The 18,385-nt window shown below is 35.6% G+C and overlaps 1 protein-coding gene across 4 annotated transcripts in view; it reads right to left on the reverse strand.

Annotated features, from left to right (window-relative positions):
* sema6a (sema domain, transmembrane domain (TM), and cytoplasmic domain, (semaphorin) 6A) overlaps window positions 1-18,180 on the reverse strand; it is a 152,010-nt gene extending 133,830 nt beyond the window's left edge. For 2 of the 4 annotated variants that reach the window (XM_039758967.1, XM_039758965.1), the window contains exon 1: window positions 17,698-18,180. The gene's annotated coding sequence lies outside the window, so the exon portion shown is untranslated. Of the gene's footprint in view, window positions 1-5,109; window positions 5,190-17,697 lie in introns of all 4 variants that reach the window. The other 2 variants (XM_039758966.1, XM_039758968.1) reach the window with 2 other exon arrangements.
* Between the last annotated feature and the right edge of the window lie 205 nt (window positions 18,181-18,385).

The raw sequence follows: 18,385 nt of genomic DNA on the forward strand, positions 1-18,385 counted from the left end.
ATTAAACTTAATGAGAAGCTGTATGCTTGAAGTTGATTAAATATGACACTGGTGGCATAATGATTTTGATCAAAGCTCTGTATATACTAGGAATGAGTTGAACACTAGTTTTTAGAGACTGCTTTGATGAAGCTGTCCACAGGCAGCAGAGTGATAAACAAAAATCTAGGATTTTGTGTATAACCAAATCAAGTGGGGCCACTAAATATCAAGCCACCAAAAATATACTTAAAGAGCTTTTCAAAGCAAAACATAAGTGTATATACGGTAGATTTGATAATTCAGTAAATAATGCAACATAGCTTATAATATATTGTAATTAAAAAGGACATTCCTGACGGCAAGCACAAAGCTAATCCTTTTTAAAACATGTAAAATTCACTCCTTGTGGAGTGCAGAAAAGAAACACACTATAACACATAATCGTTTCATCAGACAAATCTGAATGGGGCTGAGTTCACCAAATGCTTCTAGCAAAACAGAATTTGTTTTAGAATTTGAAGCAGTTAACGCTGATAAATTGAATTAATCATCCTCAGCTCACATCATTATAACAACTACTGGATTATGCAGATTTGAGAACGCTGTGTTATGCTATGCTATTACAAAATGTGTTACTTTGGAATTTACAGGTCCAAACACCATAATCCTAGTCTATTCTATACTTTACGGTAAAGTCGGATTTTAAAGCAAGTAAAAATATGCCAGATGCATGTAGCATGCACAATGTACAAGACTTCAGATATGTATTACGTAGTGAGATGCAGTAAACACATATTTTATTTAAGTTTAAGACATGCTGCATATAATATATTCAAAAAAGTTACAATAGTTAAAACTACAGTTCCAAAAGTATTTTTAATTTTTTTTTTCAAAATAGACATTGTACTGTGTGATCTGTTAAGTTTTTATGCAAAGTTTTATGACTTTTCATTAAACATGGCAGAATAATAAAGAAAAAAAAACACTGAAGGAAACAATACGGCTACATTCTGTACTGAAACAGGCTGTAATCTTTGATTCAGCAAATATACAGTAGGTCAGACACAGATAATTCCTTTCAGGCAAACATGCTCCTGACACTGTTGAAAATAATTAGTAAAGCTGCTTTTCTGACATCGGTGTACATCTACAAAACACAAACTCTCTGACTAATTTTATAATACAGAGCTTAAACAACATCCCCAAATCTGTGTTGTGCTTGAAAACACTCATTCTTGAACAACTGACATGAAGTTTACATGCTTGAGGACAAAAAAGGAAAATTTCTTAAGGAGGCAGTACAATTTATCATGCAAACTTGGATTAAATTTTTAAGATTTTACCAAAAATATGATTAAAGTAAATGCAATTCAGCCTAAAAATTTGTTTTGTCTAAAAATCTGTCTAAGTTACATTAACTTGAGCCCAAAAACCTGGCCAAGTATGTGCTTGAGTGTGCTCTGATATGGACTACAAACCAGTCCGGGGTCGGTTCCTGCCTTGCAACTTGGTGTGACTCAGAAAATGCTATGATTGGCTTTGAAAACTTGATAGATCTGATCTAATGAATAGCACTGCTTTTTGTTATTTTTTTGTTTTTTGATCTAAGGAAATTAAATTGCAGGTCTGTGATACACTTATAAAAAGAAATTATGCTGAAATGCTTAAATCCAAAGTGCTGACTCTAAAGTCTATACCAAGGAAGCAACTGTGTAAATTGATGCATATTTCTACAATATAAGCATAACATGTACAGTATTCAATATATACCTACAAAATACTTCTTTAGCCTTATAATGCTCAAGTAACCATTTAAAGTGTATATACAGTATATATATATATATATATATATATATATATATATATATATATATATATACACATACAGTATATATATATATATATACATACAGATACATATATATATATATATATATATATGTGGAAAGAGTGACTCTGTATATGCACTTTAATTTTAATCAACACTGGAGATTTTGCTGTCTCATCAACATTATCACTATTGGAAGTTTAACGGCCATTTCATGGGTTCATTAAGGTTCGTTGATTGTTTCCTCAAATCTTTTTCTTCCACTCTCTGAGATCCTGAGTAATCCTTTGGGACAGGAGTTGCTAGATGTGCTCCTTACATAACATCCAACACTACCTCCAGCCATGTTTTCTTTGGCCTCCATCTGAGTCTCACAACCTTCTATTATTACAATATGTAGAGTGTTGAGCATTATTGAGAGCAAATGGACCAGAAGATGTAGAGAATGCCAGGAATCATGTTCCAAAAGGGAAAGTGAAAATACCAGGAAGCAAACGTCAAATACTGAAGCATTTAAAACCAAAAATTCTAAATCTGACACTAGAGCCTACTTGTTATGAAGCTATCTCTAAAGAATGAGATGTTATCGTATCCACTGAGAGATAACCTGAATGCACATTTGCCAACATAATTTATACATAGCAATATGTGACATTACAAGACCAGTACCATGCTGCCGCATAAATAATGATAACCAAGATGCTAAAAAACTTTATTAAATTCCATTCAAGACATAAAATTTTTTCTATGTGTGAAAAAAAAATTAATGAATACAAAAATACATACATTTAAATAAGACAATTTTGCTGTGTACTGTATTAAAACAAATTCATCACACACACATTGCCCAAATGCTATAAATCCCAAAGTTAAGTGATTTCCATTTAGTAACTTCAGATGCAACAAAGAAAATCAGTTCGGCGCTATTTATGCCTTCATCCAAGCCAGCAATGAAGTGTGGAAAAAAGTAGCTGAAAGCAACCTTCCACTAAGTAAAAAAAAAAAGCTATAAGGAACCTCCACTATCTCCCTGCAAAGGTGACATTTGTGATGCTTATACAAAGAAGAATATATTATTTGTTGTTAGTGGATATTTGGCTTTCATTGACACCCCTTTTTCTTTCCACCTATTAAACTCTTAAGTCAATCACTTACAGTGTTTCTACTCAACCATTTTGTAACTCGTATCAAAGTACTGAGGTTACATAGACTTATGAAAACTTTCCTCTTATTCTTCCATATTCTGTACCACATATTACAGCACTATTACAAAACGGAATAGATTAAGACAAAACAAAACATTCTGCAAGATTATAGCTTTAAGATATAAATGTGTAATTATTAAAGAATTAATAAGGAAGAATAAAATTGAGTAACTGTGGGACAAATAGTATTTCACATGATGCTGCAAATAAGGCTATCATCGACCTTCCTTAGGGCAAACAAGAATAGAAAAAGGAAAAAAAAATTAGAATACAGGCAGGTTAATAAAATGTGTTTCTTCCAACAATACAGCCTTACAGCTTATTTCAAAGCCATTTCATGGAAAATAACTGCAAAAGGTTTTAATCTTCTTAAGTACTAATTTGCGCAAGAAGCAGAAATTCAGCCTCTCAGCAGTACACAACTTTTTTCAGAATTAAAAAACAACTCATTGATGGTCCCAGTCTACAATTTAGCAATGTATAGAAATAACTTACACATGGATGAATATCTAGGCCACAAATAACTCATTGTCTCTACAGTTCCACTTGACAAATTGCAATAAACTCCTCATGGCCCCTCCCTTTGCTACTGTCCACCATGCTTTGTCTTGCAAAAATGTGCCCTTTCCCTTGCCCCATCTTTTACGTGCAAACCATGTGAAGGCAGCTGATGCCTTCGCCAAGGCTTTTCAGGGAAAAAAAAAGGACTCGAGCAGCACAACCAATCAGTGAAACCCCACGGGGCAAAAGCATTTTAATGGGGGTGGGGACTGTTGTAAGCCAAATCAATATAATGTCAATTTCTGTTTTAAATACAACCAAACTATAAATAGAATTAGTTTGAATTATTTTTATCTTTTCCATGCCCAATAAATTGCTTGCCAAATATTTTTGCAACCATAAATCTCATAAATCTTTTTTTCCCTAAAAATAAAGGAAAAGAAACTTCACTTGTTGCTCTCATGTTGTCTGCAGGTTGAACAGCTTGCAAAAACAATATCTTGCTTATGCCACCACCACAGAGCCACACTCCTCTTTCAATAAGCGTCAAGGTTGATCTGCCTCTTTATGCCACCCTTGATTTACATGTATGTTGCTGGTGGCTCTTAAGCAGACAGCTCTGCATAGCATGGGGTGATAGTTCAATGGCAGAGCTCTCAGCATCAATTCAAAAGGTGATAAATAGGCTTGTCTGAGTGTAAATGATCAGTGGGACTTAATGCGTTGATTCCCATGAAAGGAGTTTAACAAACACAAATGTGGGAGGCTAAAGCTAGGCAATCAGATAAAACTGGGTGAAGATGGAATTTAGATGCAAGGAATCTAGTGTTCAAATTTTGTCAAGGCTTAAGCATAAAAAAGCAAAACACTTACCCTTCAAATGTGTCCCTAAAAGAAGTGAATTTGCAGATATCTCTTGACACCAGCACCTACCACTTCCAGAAGGTAATATCCTTTCAAAGGCAGAATCAAAGTGGCTGAATTGAGTCTAATCCAATAATGAGGTCACTGCAGCCCACTGACCAAGCTGGTGATCCACAACAGTTGCTAAGCAAGTTTGGAAGCGGCCCGTTTCATTTTGTTGCTGTGGCCAATTTTTTTTTTAACCATCATTGGCACAAAGCTAAGTCCAAGTTAAGAAAAGGAAAGGATACCATTATATTGTCCGTTCCTTCTCTTATCTCAAGAAAAAAAACAAAGACTGTATCTATGAGATGCATAAATGTGTGAAAAATTACTAAAATACCAAAAGAAGATGAAAGTATATGTACATTTGTATCAGAGGTTTATGTGCTGCAAGTAGAATGAACATTACCTAATTCCACCTAGTGAAACATAGGTCTACCTGCCATATTCCTTCCTCTAACCTCTGGTCCCTAAGCACCTAACCACTTGTTCACACAACATGGGGGATCTAAACAAAGATGTCTATATGACTCTCACCCCCTAGCTGTCTAATTGCATATTAGCTTTTATTTCTACATGCATTTATCATTTTGCTAAATTCAAACAATGCTACCTGGTGTTGTAGGAACCTTTTGAAATGTAAGTATGCCTGGTCACATCAGACAGCACTGATTTATTCATACCTACCTTAAATAATTTAGGCAGAATGTGTAGCCATGATGCATTATCAATTTAATGAGGCTCTTTCAGAAGTAGAATCAGTAACTCTGTGGATAAATGAAACATGACAAAGAAAGAAAGAAAGAAAGAAAGAAAGAAAGAAAGAAAGAAAGAAAGAAAGAAAGAAAGAAAGAAAGAAAGATTATATGGATGAAATATGCATAGTTGCTATATGCTTAAATATGACAGTCACATATCCGGGATACAGGGAGAAATATTATTTGACATAGATTACGCATATTGTTTAACACTAGTGATTAACAAAGTGATTTGCAGTGCTCTGTGCACTGCATTTTATGAAAGGCATAGTTTCCTAGAAATCAGGCAAAACAATGCCTGAATGTACCAACATGTTTTCCTTTTATTACCTCATTCCACATGATGACTAGGGAAGCTAATATCCTTAAACTAATCTAAGGGAATTGGAGAACAAGTCCATCAGTATCTCCCTAGTTTATAGTAATTTGTTTTATACTTGGGAAGCACTGAAGCCCTAAATCTATGTGAACCATGATTATGTTACTGGTCTGTACATCAACTGTGTGAAGTTTGTAGTTTCTCCCTGTGTAGGTTTGCGGTTTCTCTGGTGACTCATATTTCTTCCCACTTCTAAATTATATTGTAACAAGTACATAGCTCACACCATCTATTGCTTGATTACAGAAATATACTAGCATAATCTGAAACCAAGTTTCTCACTGTTAAGGTCATGATTTGTGATGAGTAAAACAGGCATGTCTCGATCCTCATATAGGTTTACAAAACTCACAATAAAATTCTGAAGTGGGAAACACAATTTTTTGAGGTTTTAAAGGTGTTTTGATGGGTGGAAAACAGGGAATACTTCTCCCTGAAGCCTCTTCACACTTTACTGTTTACCTTGACTCTTTTCTGTAATTGTAATCCATTTCACACTGGTAAAATCAATTACAGTGTTCTGTGCCTCCCATTTACATCACTGCAGAGGAGTTCAGCATGTTTTTCGCAAATGTGACATGCTGCATTTATTTGTGCCCTTCAGGAAGACACACCAAAACACACCATTATGCACATTAGTGTGTTTTTTGCTGCCAATCCCACCACCACTAGCAAACTTCTTATCATAGTTGAGGGCATGCATACTTGCATTGGATTTTTTCCCCACTAGAAATCTTTATTTAAATAGTAAGTGACAGGCAGATGTATGCAGAAATAATGCATGGACAGCAACTAAATGCATTTCATCTTGTGTGAATGGCATTTTTTTGAAAGAGAAACAAATTTACTTCACCATTTTTTTTGCAAAGCAAAATACTGAGTATCTCAGGAAATGCAATTTTGTGCAAGCCTTTTCACTGATCTCTAGTTCACAAGAAATACCTCCAAAACAGCAAAAATGCATTCCAGAGCACATCTTGACTCACCTTGTCTAGTCCCCCTTTCGCATGCAATTCTAAAGACTGCTGATTGCATTCTGTTATTTATTTGGAGACTCGTTGCTACCTTGTGGTCCTCTCCATGTGGTTTCTCAGGGCTCCTTGACTCCTGCTACCTCCTGGACTTCTCCAGAGAACAGAGACCCTCCTAGCTCTTTCTACTTGTGCACCTTTTACTTGATTAGCCCAAACAGAACTTTGGCTCCTCCAACTAACTACTTCTGTCTTCTCAGGAGTCTCCTCATACAGTTTCTCGTTGCTCACAACTTACCACCAGAACACTGGATTCGCTAGTAGTCACAGAGCTCCTATATAAATAAGCCACGCCATAGAGGACCCAATCCCTGGAAGACACAGGGTGTTTTCAGGGACTTCGGTGGCACTCAGGAGAAGCTGATCCACCCGATTTATTAGTGCTTTGTCTGAACGTGCTTTGTGGGTAGCTGGCCCAGGTGGTTTGCCTGACACTACAATACGCATACCAAGTTAATCAGATATCCTAAATTAACTAGAGCCCAGTGCTGCTGGAATGGGAAGCTCTCTGAAAATAATTTTTAAAAAAGCAGATTAAGAAAGCAAAAGAATGGATAGATAGGAGTTTTTACATTTGAACCTGCTTTAATGAGTTTACTGCTATTGCAGTAATTTGTTTTTTGCTTGTAAGCCTGTATACTAAAATCCATTACAAGAATAAGTATCTTCTCTGTACCTTTGAATATCTGGCACGTACTTGTCTCAAACATGCCTGTTATTTCAGCTTTTACTATGTCATCTATTTACAATGTTATTTTGTACGCAGATTGTCTCCTAGAGATAGCCTTCACTATCACAGATACTGTAACAGGTGCATGCCGTGCCTGCTGCCTGCTGAGCCAAGTTCATCTGGGAAGTTCATGACTCAATAGGCAAAGTGGCTTGTTTTAATACTGTGTGGCTGGGCTGACAAAAGTAAAGAGGGGACAAACCACTGGCACCAATGTGCAAGCATGTTACAATATAAACACTGTATATCTTCAGACCAAATGTATTTGGTTATATTCAAGAGATAGCCGAACATTTATATGATTTTAGGAACCTGCTGTACACCTCACTGATGGAACACTAGTTAGTGCTGCTTCCTCAGGCAGATGCCTGGGTTCAATTGCCAATTGGGCTTCAATGTTTATATGGGTTATCTTCCCCATCACAATAAGGTTTATTAAGCTGGCAATGTTAAATTTGATAGATAATAGTGAATGTGACAATGGGAATAGAAGAAGGTAACACAAAATTGATGGACATGTAAAAACACATACTCTTACCCTCAAACAATGCACTGAATTAAGCAAGTTTGAAAATGGGTGGAGGGATGATAACATTTTTTATAGTTTGAAAGCACGTTTGATCACATATCTATATATTTGTAAGTTTACGCATTCACCCATCTTCAGAACCCATTTCTTCGAACAGAGTTTTGCAAACACCTTAAGAATATTCATGCAGTATTGGACACAACATAGGAACAAACCCCAAATGGGATTCTAGACAACCCAGATAGGTAATGTGCTTATACACAAAGAATTCTCAAACTCTTTTTACAAGCGGTTGGCCTGGAATTGAATACAGGCTTATTTTTACAGACTCCTACTTCATGTATGTGCATGTGTTTATACAAAAGCAAAAAATTATGAAGGAAACATACTTCTGTTTAATTTCATGAAATAAAGCACAGTGTACAACATTTTGAAATATAAGTAAACAAACATGACTTCTGACCACTTGCATTTTATTCTTTATTAATGGGACATGATATCTGACCACTCACATTTTATTCTTTATTAAAGGGACCACAGTAGCTTAGACAAACCTGGGTTTGTGCAGTCACAAAATGGTACATTACCTGTGGGACTCAATGACCATTTGGTGTCAAAAAAGAAGCTTTTCTGGGGTGGCATTAGCAAACCCAGTGCTATAGTGAATTTTTAGAATGATTATTGTTCACTACTATAACTACTGTTACCGTAGTACTTTGCCCATTGTTTATTAAAACAAAAGTCACCAAGGACACCAAGATTTCAGGATGCAGCTTAGCTGTAACTGCCTGAGCAATAACTTTACCAACTACATTAAACCATGTTTGTTTAAGATAAGAAGTCATTCAGCATTAAACATTTAGCAGAGTTCAGTCCCAGACCTCCGACTATTGAAATTCTACAGGGAGCACTGATGCTTCACATGCATTATTCATGGTTTGGCAGCATATAATAATGTTCACAGGGATAAAAAAGGAACAAAATTAATATTTCACATATGAGACCACCAACCTCAGAAAAAAACAAAGCCATATTTTAAGCAATGACTTATTTGTGTTTTTTCTTTTTTTTTAATTGGTTACTTGCCTGTTTAACTCAATTGGAAAAGAAATTGTCTCTAAGTTGCAATACTTAAAATGGACAATAGAGGGCAGCAAAATAAATCACAAACCAAAATAATAATACATTGAAAGCTTATAAAAGAAAATGCTATCTCAGCCTAGGAAAAGGATTTTTACTTTATTGAATTTCATTTCTTTTAAGTTTAATCCTTTTGATTTTTTAAGCTTCAATTCTAGTTATGTAATTCATTTATGTTGTACTAGACATAATTGACAATTTGTGGCATACATTTTGTAAACTTTGCACAAACTACAATATCATACGCATTTTGAATATAGTTATTTCAATTTCAAAAATGTAAAACTTCAGTCTTCTACCAATACTGTCATTTCCATATAACATATTTACTGGAAATACACTACTCTATTTTACCATACAATACAATAATATTTTCAGATCCATATGCACGATATATAGCTTGCCACTACACTACACTTTAATGTGCAATACGTTCCATTGTAGAATTATCCTAAACAAATGTGATGTGCCAACAAAAATGAAAATGCCACGGTACATAGCAGTTTCATAGATAACCCTTGTGACATTTGAACACTGAGTAGAGAACAGTTAACCCAGTTTTTCTGTGTTATGTTATTGTATGGAAAGCACAGTTTCACAATCTTCCATACTAGCCTCAGAGCTCAAAATGACTGGGTTCAAATCTGGCTAAATCTCTCACATCAAGAACAAGAATGTAAAGTTAACTGGTTACGCCATATTAGACAAGTGGAAATAATTGTCAGTGTGTGAGTCAGTAGGTGTACCCTGCAATTCACTGGCACCACATCATGGATTCACTCTTGACTTTTATGCTACATGGCAAGCTTTAATATTCTGCACCCAGGACTGGATAAAAAGGAATATAAAATAAAATGGATGGATGGTACTTTGTGTGATCTTATACACCTATAAACCTACCGTACAATATTAATGGCAAATGGTAAAAGTGAATATTCAATGCTCTGTGTATAGAAAAACTCTGATCTGACATTGTACAATATGAAATACGAATTAATTTCTGTGGGTTATTAATCTCATGTACTAGACATTACATTCATTATTAACGATCTTAAGATCTGCAGTTGAAGAAAGGTTTTTGTAACTTGATGTATATGGAAATGTAAAATGTTGTCTTCTTCTACAGTATATCACTACTATCTTTGCCTACTTACACTGTGCCTGTCAAATGATGACTTATTTATAAAGCCAGATTATCATATGAAGCAACAAACACAAAATAATATTCACAGATTTACTCTGATTTTCTGTTATGTACATTATGCAACTTTGTGTTCCAAGTAGAAGTACACTCTCAAGTTTCTGTTATTTGTTCTTTTCTTCTAGACACCACTTTTGTGCAGCTTAATTTTAATGGAAATCTTTTCTTTATTATCTTTTAGTTTTAAACAACAAAAAAAATATCTGTGCTGAATGCAGCAATTTTCATATGTTCTGATATAATGTTCTTTAAATTTCATTAATCTGTAATGTTACAGATTTTTATATTATTTATAACAGAACCTTCAGCTCTATTAATGATTCAGTTTATGCAAATATATATTCTTTCACAAAACATGTTTTAAAACTTGCATTTGAATCGTAGCTTAGTTTCTTTGGGTACACCAGACAGAAGAGCAGTATAATGTGGCAAACCTTCTCAAGCACTGACTGACAGCAGATGAAAGCTGACGGTTTTCATTTCAGGCATGCTATTACAATTATATGTGGGGAAGGATCATACAGTGCATAAAAAACTTGCCAGAAATCAAAAAAAATCCAGCAAATCCAATATTCTTCTTGATAACAAACTAACAAAGGTCAAGGTAGGGTGGCTTGTCTTGCTTTAGAGCTTGACATTCGTCCTTCCATTAATCATTTTAAACATTTTCTGCTCCTACTGATCAAGAAACTGGAAACTGATAATTTCTTTCTATGGGATGAGACTGGAACTTGAAACAAGCCTAAATTTACAACTGGATCTTAACTTTACAACTTCACTCTCATACAAGCATCATAAAACAAAAAAACATAACATTGGCATATAACTGATGGCCACATGTGTGAGATGAGCAGATTTCTTTATGTCTTATTACATTTCTTATACAGTACATATTCACAGAGACAGCGAAAAAGAATGTTGTGTCCAAAATTCAGTAAATCTGGGCAAGCAGCATCTATGCTGGACTAGAATATGTACATTTGTCCAAATTTCACCCTCTTTTCATACTGGCCATATGAAGGCATAGATGTTACATGACTGACCCCAACAGAATCACACAAAAATCTGCAAGACTAAAAGACTGCAAAACACAGACACATATACAGTATACAAGTGCAAAAAAATTATATCATCCCTCACAGGCTTTTTAAATCTATTTGAAAAAAACACACATTATAATCTAATAGCCTGATCACCAATAAGTTCTGAACCTTAAAAAACTGAAAAGCATTGACTATGCTGAAAACATGTATGACTTGGATCATTGATACAATAAATCTGACCATGTGATGTTGAACGTTGGTATAGCTGGCACTCACATATTAAGAAACACGATTAGATTCTTAAACTTTTATGTTTAAACTTTTATTCTATACATAAAGAGATATAACGTATTGAAATCCCAGAAACTTTTCTCAGTCATTCTGTATATATAAACAGTGCACATTCACATATTTATTAAAGCAGTTTCAGGTTTATACTCACAAAGAATAAAAGTTGAAAGTTAAGCCTAAATCAGAAAACTGAAAGGGACAACTTGAAAATAAAAAAACAGGAATGCACAAAGTCTTTAGTTAAAACTCAGGATCAGCAATTAAAGAAAAGAAAACTTGGCACAGAGAATCCGTCTTTGTGGTGTGTTAATCAGACTGCTTCGGAGTAATAATTTCCTTTTAATCATGGTTGAAAGGAAATGTCTTGAAGATAACATAGTCTTCTCACTTTCACTGACAAAAGTAAAACGAAGGTGTTTCATTTGAAATTTAAAAAATGTCCTGCTCCTTTCACCAAAAAAAAAAAATCTATCCTGAAATTATGTGGTGTAAGAATATTATATAAAGTAATGATTTTGAAAAGCTAAAGGTAAACGCTAATGAAACAAAGACCATGCACTGCTCAACTGGATAAAGCTTCTACATCATAAGTCATTCACATAACTTAATATTAAATTTTAAATTCAAGTTTACTTTAAGGATAATCACAGCAAAACAACACCAAAATTATTTAAATTGGAAGGATTACAGTACTACACATTATTATAAAGACCCGCTGAAAAGACAGACAGGCAGACAAACAACGTCTTTGTATTAAAACTATAGCGGTCTACGTGATCTATCAAACAAAGTAGGCAATATAAAGCAGCACAGTAAACAGATCTTTCAGTCTTTTTTCCCCATCAAATTATCATTTAAAACATGTCAAAAGAACTCCATCTGCGCCATCGGGTCTCCAAATAACAGGGTTTGGACAGATACACTGCACATTATCAATTAGAGGTATTAAAATATAAATCACATATTTTAAAGTAAACCAGACTCCAAGCCACTTATCTTAAATTGCAGCTCCTATCAAAGTGAAGCTTCAAAATCACTCTGAGACAAAACCATAAACAATAATTTTCGTTGCACATTCTGTCTCAAGTAGTACAATATATCACTCTTTTACAACAACTCACCAGGCAGCTTTATGAAGCACATCACACAACAAAAAGACCACCTACAATGTAATTCTGAAATACTGTAATTTGGCTGTAAACTGGCAGATGCTTTTGAAGATACACTTCAACTACAAATGCAAACACATGTTACACTACAAGCAATGAACAAAAACTTCTTTGAATGAAATACACCTATCTAAACCAGAAACAAAGAAAATGACAAAAAAATAGTGAGCAGCACTGTGGACCCTCCTTGTGGAATTTGCAGAAGCTATGCTCTTCATGTCTTTACAGAGCCCTGCAAGGTTTTGAAGACTATGACATCAGTGGTGTACCTTACCTGATACCTGAGCCTAATCACTGCACTACAGGCATGTGAAAGATAAAAGATGGCTGAATTTCTCCAAGTAACCCTTTAAGCGTTGATCAGGTAGTGTCGTTCTCATATTGCCTGCCCCTACATTACCCAGTAAGCATATTAGTGGTGTGAAACATGAGCAAGGTGAGTTTTCTTACACAATCAAAGATCCTTGTGTTACTAAAACTCAAGATTAGCTTTTCGCACACGCTTTCTACACTTGGTGTGGAGTTTTCAGGGTGATAATTGCAGCCTATGGGAAAGATATGCTGCAAGTTCAAAGGCTGCTTTCACACTTTGAGACCAAGATTTGTCCATAAGGAATAGTAGAGGAGCGATCCAAAATGAAGCAAAGAAGGATCTTCTGAGACTGAGCAAGCTTCAATTTTTATTGCATCTATAATACCAATTGCATTACTGTGCCCAATGAAAATACTTAGCTACATTTACAAATTTGAGTCCGTCATTTTTCAAAAGTCTTTGTGAATACACTTGCACATCAACATATCCAAATCAATGGTTTACTTAGATTTAAATGTTTACTCCAAAAGTATTTATAAATGATAAAGACTGAAGTGCTTGATCAGAACTTCATAAACAGTTATAGAAACATACCCCAGATGGCAGAATAAGGCTAGAAAATATACCATTAAAATAGCTTTAAAAATAACAGAAGAAAATGTAATCAGAATTGCCCTCATATCTATTTATCCATATCTCTATGTATCTACAGTATATATATATTTTTTTTTCAGAAAGCCAAAACAATCATTTATGCTTTTCAAATGTCAAAATTGTGTCTTCTAGCTACACTAAAGTTTAAAACAAGAAAGAATGAATACATTCTGTGCTATCAGATATCAAGAACACATAGTTCATATTTTAAATAATATATAGATAGTCCTTACCCAAATTATACAAATCTTTAAAATCTGAAAGGCTGCAAAACACACTTCGTAGTGCCAACACTAATAAGCGCATATATGTAGCCACATGAGAAAAGTTTGACCATGCTGTCCTTTTTGTAAAAAGACTTGCTTAAAGTTATTCCACTGGAGCAGCTTTCTCCTTGTTCTCTGTATTGAAAAGCCTCTTAGGGTCTGCCACACAGAGAAGCCATTAGCCCTTGAATTGCTGTGCAGATGCTAAGGCAGATTTAAGCAAATATGAACTGAAACTTTCTAAAACATTCTCCATTTGCTGCCACTTACAAATAGCTCTCGGGGTTTTCCATTTGTGTTTATTTGCTTTCTTGATTACACAAAACAACATTTTACTGAAAACACTTTTTTAGATAATCTACAGGAGAAAAAATCCTGCTAAGTGCACTGCTCGCTATATTTTCATCCATTCCCAAGGCACCCCAACACTATCTGAGGCTTTGAAACTATGGCAACCGAATAAGAAAGCAGCCTCCATGATTAATAGATGAAGATCCCAGTGACAGAGACTAGCAAGGCCATAACTCAGGATGATCACAGGCATATACACATCAAGCCCATTTCCAAGTGCACTTGGCTTCCACTTGAAAACATTGTATGGAAATTCAGAGCATACATTATCCTGAAATAACGTTCAGGTGCCATGTCTTTTCAGCTTCCCTGCCTCTGCCCAAATTTTTTTTTTTTTTGTTCTGCAGAAATTTGCTATTTTTATTTAATCACTGTTTATGGTAATATGTAACTCATTTTCATATAATCTATTATAACCAAAGCCTGTTTAGAAATTAGGATTTTAACCAGTTCCTACTCCCCATGAACTGATGACTGCAGATTCTATAAGTCTATCTAACTATGTATTATCTGAATGAAACAAAAAAACATTTGTTATTCATTGCCTAGACCTACTTGGACAAGAGACAACTTTCTTAGATGTTCCAAATGAACGTCTTCATTGAAATATCTCTAGCAAAGTCAGCAACTATCCCAACTCCACCTCCAGTTATTCTTCAATACTTTACACATAATATCTCAGAACTGTTTACAAAGACATGTAATAAATCTTATTTAAAATAAATAAGCTTACTGTATGTTTATTCTAATACTAACCTGGTGACAGTCCTATTTGTTTAATCTTCCAAAAAATATATAAATGTACTATACATAAAGCATATGCACATTAGTACACAGGGATTTGAAGTAGAAATGTGATTTACAAGAACCCATTCAATTCAACTGAATATATATTTCAATAATCTTCAATCCTGTAGTCACATAGCAACATCAGTAATGAAATGAAGGCATGTGCAAGGCAGCTTTTATGATATTTTCCGAGGGCCCTTTCATGAATCAATGTCTTAAAAGCATTTTAAAATACATGCATTGTATAATCCAGCAAATTGGAACAGTAGGCTTGTTTCATTCTTCCTTTAAAATGGTAAAGTATATCAAAATGTGCAACAGCAAAAACAGATGGCAGGGTCTGTAAGGCCTGGAAATAAATGCAAACAAGGGCTTCTGAATATACAGTATGCTGTTGAAATGAATTTAGATTTCTGCAGCACATAATCTGCAAAGACTAAAAACAGGTAAGGTAAACAATGTCAGTTACCTGAGAGCTTCTTTATAACTGTTATCTCTGCTCAGTTCTTAATTTGATTTCCAAAAAGTCACTATGCCACGATTTAACATGATTTTTCCCTAGTGGTGTTTTATGTCTCTATAATCTAACAGAGATAGAAAGGAGCTCTATTTGTCTATCTGGTATGAACAGGCAACGTTATGTTGAGTGAACGACCTACAGTATCTTCCATATATACTAACACATATGTATAAATCCACTTTATGTATATATACATATATATATATATATATATATATATATATATATATATATATATATATATATATATATATATATATTCAGTAGACATCTACTACCATATACTATATGTATTTTTACATTATGCTGAATATGTAACAATAGAGTACACTAGTGCAATGTACTGAATATAACAACACAGATCTTCCAAGGATGCTGACAAAATATAATAACGCAATAATGTGGTCCTGGCACTGAACTAATACAATAAAATCGGAACCGATCCCATCTGACTGCTCACTGTGCGAGTCTGCATTCGACTTTGCTCAGAACCTGCTGGCCAGCCCGCACAGTGGCTAGGCGGGGACGCTCGGCTAAGAGGGGGTCGATGTAATCCCGACACGGCTGCACTACCAGCGATTGCCTTGTCCCTCCTCCCTCACTCGCACGGATTTGGCTATTTTACACCTTCCGCTGCTAAAGCCAACAGAACAACAGTGGGCTATATTTCTCCGTGTTAGTGTAAAGATGTACTACTAACTAGGTTAATCACTACCTGTCACTAAATTTCCACAGCGGACACATAACAGATATCGTTTGCCTCCGGCTTTACCGTTCCCCGCACTGTGAATTCCTTGCTTTTTATATTTTAAGACACAATGGATTTCTGCGCATCTGCTCTGGACTGCTGTAAAAGTTATTGTGCTTTAAGGAATTGAAATCGCAGACACAAATTCGATAAACAATGGATGTTATCAGCATTTACTGTATCCCAGTGTTTTTATTTTTGGAGATATTTCTTCAGTATAATACCCTCGCTAATTTTAAGAGTATTTAAAGCCACACCTTAAGATATTATACGTACACTCACCGTCTATGCTAACCAAAAGTATGGGAGGCGGTCTTTTGTTTATAAATTGTATTTTAAAAATCTCTCCGTTTGTTACAAATAATTTGTTCTTAAAAATATACTCCACATTTTCATTCGCAAATAAATATCGCACAAGCATGATACACCGGTGCATTTTACGATTCCGGAAATGTAACTTGTTTATCTTTTTATAAACTGAAAGCGTAATACTTTAGAACTGACAAGCGCGGTTTTTAATAACAAAAGCCGAATTCAAGGCGTCTAAAAGGTAGCCGCACCTGCAGTCGCCCTTAGCTTTTAAAATCTACACCGTTCTGTGAAAGCCAAAATGCCCGAGAGGTGCTGCACTGGATAACCTCGTTTGTCGCGTAAGAAGCCGCCTAAGAAGCAAACTCAAGAACTGTCCACGAATAGCGACTTCTCATTCTGGAGGAAAATGTACGTTGTGTACTTTACTGTATTCGTATAGTGTACTTCTGTTCTTTCATGCTGTCCGTTTAAGCAAACTAGTGTCAGTTACATTTTTTTTTCTCTCGATCTTTCACAGAAACTTTGAGGGCGAAATCGCATCACCGCGATTAAGAGGACAAAGATGCCAACTGTGATAGACAAGTCGCAAGAGATTCCTGAAGGCGAGAAACATTAAATGCGAGCATAAACTGAATCGCACACTCTGCGATTGCTTACTGCTCGTTTGATTTTAATATCTGCATGTTGTTCTGGTGCGGCGTGAATGGACTGAAACTTGATTTGCTAGCCTAAATCGATACTTTCCTTACATATACTTTCCTTACATATACACACAATACGTCCCGTCTTCCTTTGAAATGAATTCTTTCAGAAGTGAATGAATGAATTCTTTCAGAAGTCATTGTTCAGAGAGCGAGAGGAGAAAGCCGTGCGGCCGCGGTCCTACTGTACTCCCAGGCACACACGTACATTCGCACACACAGGCTATTGCAATCCCTGCGTTACATGATAACGCATCTTTACTGAGAATCAAATAGCAGCGCTTATGAAAACAACGCAAATGTAATATCTACCAATAGTGTATATGCTTGAACAAAACTGTGTACTTTACCTTCTGCTGAGTAGAAGGCAGCCAGCAAGGTTAGCAGAACTAGCTGCGGTATCCGTCCCGTTAGTAATCCATTTAAGATTTGGTCTTTGGGCAGTTCCAGTAAGAGCGTGTCAGCGGCTTCGTCTTGAAACTACATGGGTGTTAGAATGAGGTACGCTTCATATACAAATAAGTACAAAAACGATATCTTCAGAGTATGTGTGTTTTGTATCATAAAGCACCGCGAGCTTTCAATGCCAACTTTTGTTCTTCAAAATGATAAAAAAAAATCCAGTAGGAATCCACTTTTCACAGCCAGTACTGTTTTAAATCCTTTCCGGTAACATGTATCTGGCATCCAGAAACTGACCATGTACTGCCCGGGACCCTGTCCACTTGCAGCGGGCTAACGCAGCGCTCCCCACAAAAGCTCCTAGTCATCCTATTTGCAGATGAAGCTTTCTTAGCAGCGCTCACTGATCCCAGCCTACAAACTCCAGCTGTCACTCGATATCAGCTTCACGCTGGAGACACACAAAACCCGGACTGGAATGTCTGGATGCCCACACGATGTGTGCCACTTCGTTCCTTTACCTCTCTGGAGCGGAGTCTCGCGCTTTTAAACCGTGGCGAGCCGTCGATCACACCCTTCAGTGTGGGGCGCTAAGTAGCCTCTAATTCGGCGCGTGTCTGCCAGTTGCTTGAATTT

The sequence above is a fragment of the Polypterus senegalus genome, chromosome 7 (assembly GCF_016835505.1).
Source record: "Polypterus senegalus isolate Bchr_013 chromosome 7, ASM1683550v1, whole genome shotgun sequence".
In the NCBI taxonomy this organism is placed as follows: domain Eukaryota; kingdom Metazoa; phylum Chordata; class Cladistia; order Polypteriformes; family Polypteridae; genus Polypterus; species Polypterus senegalus.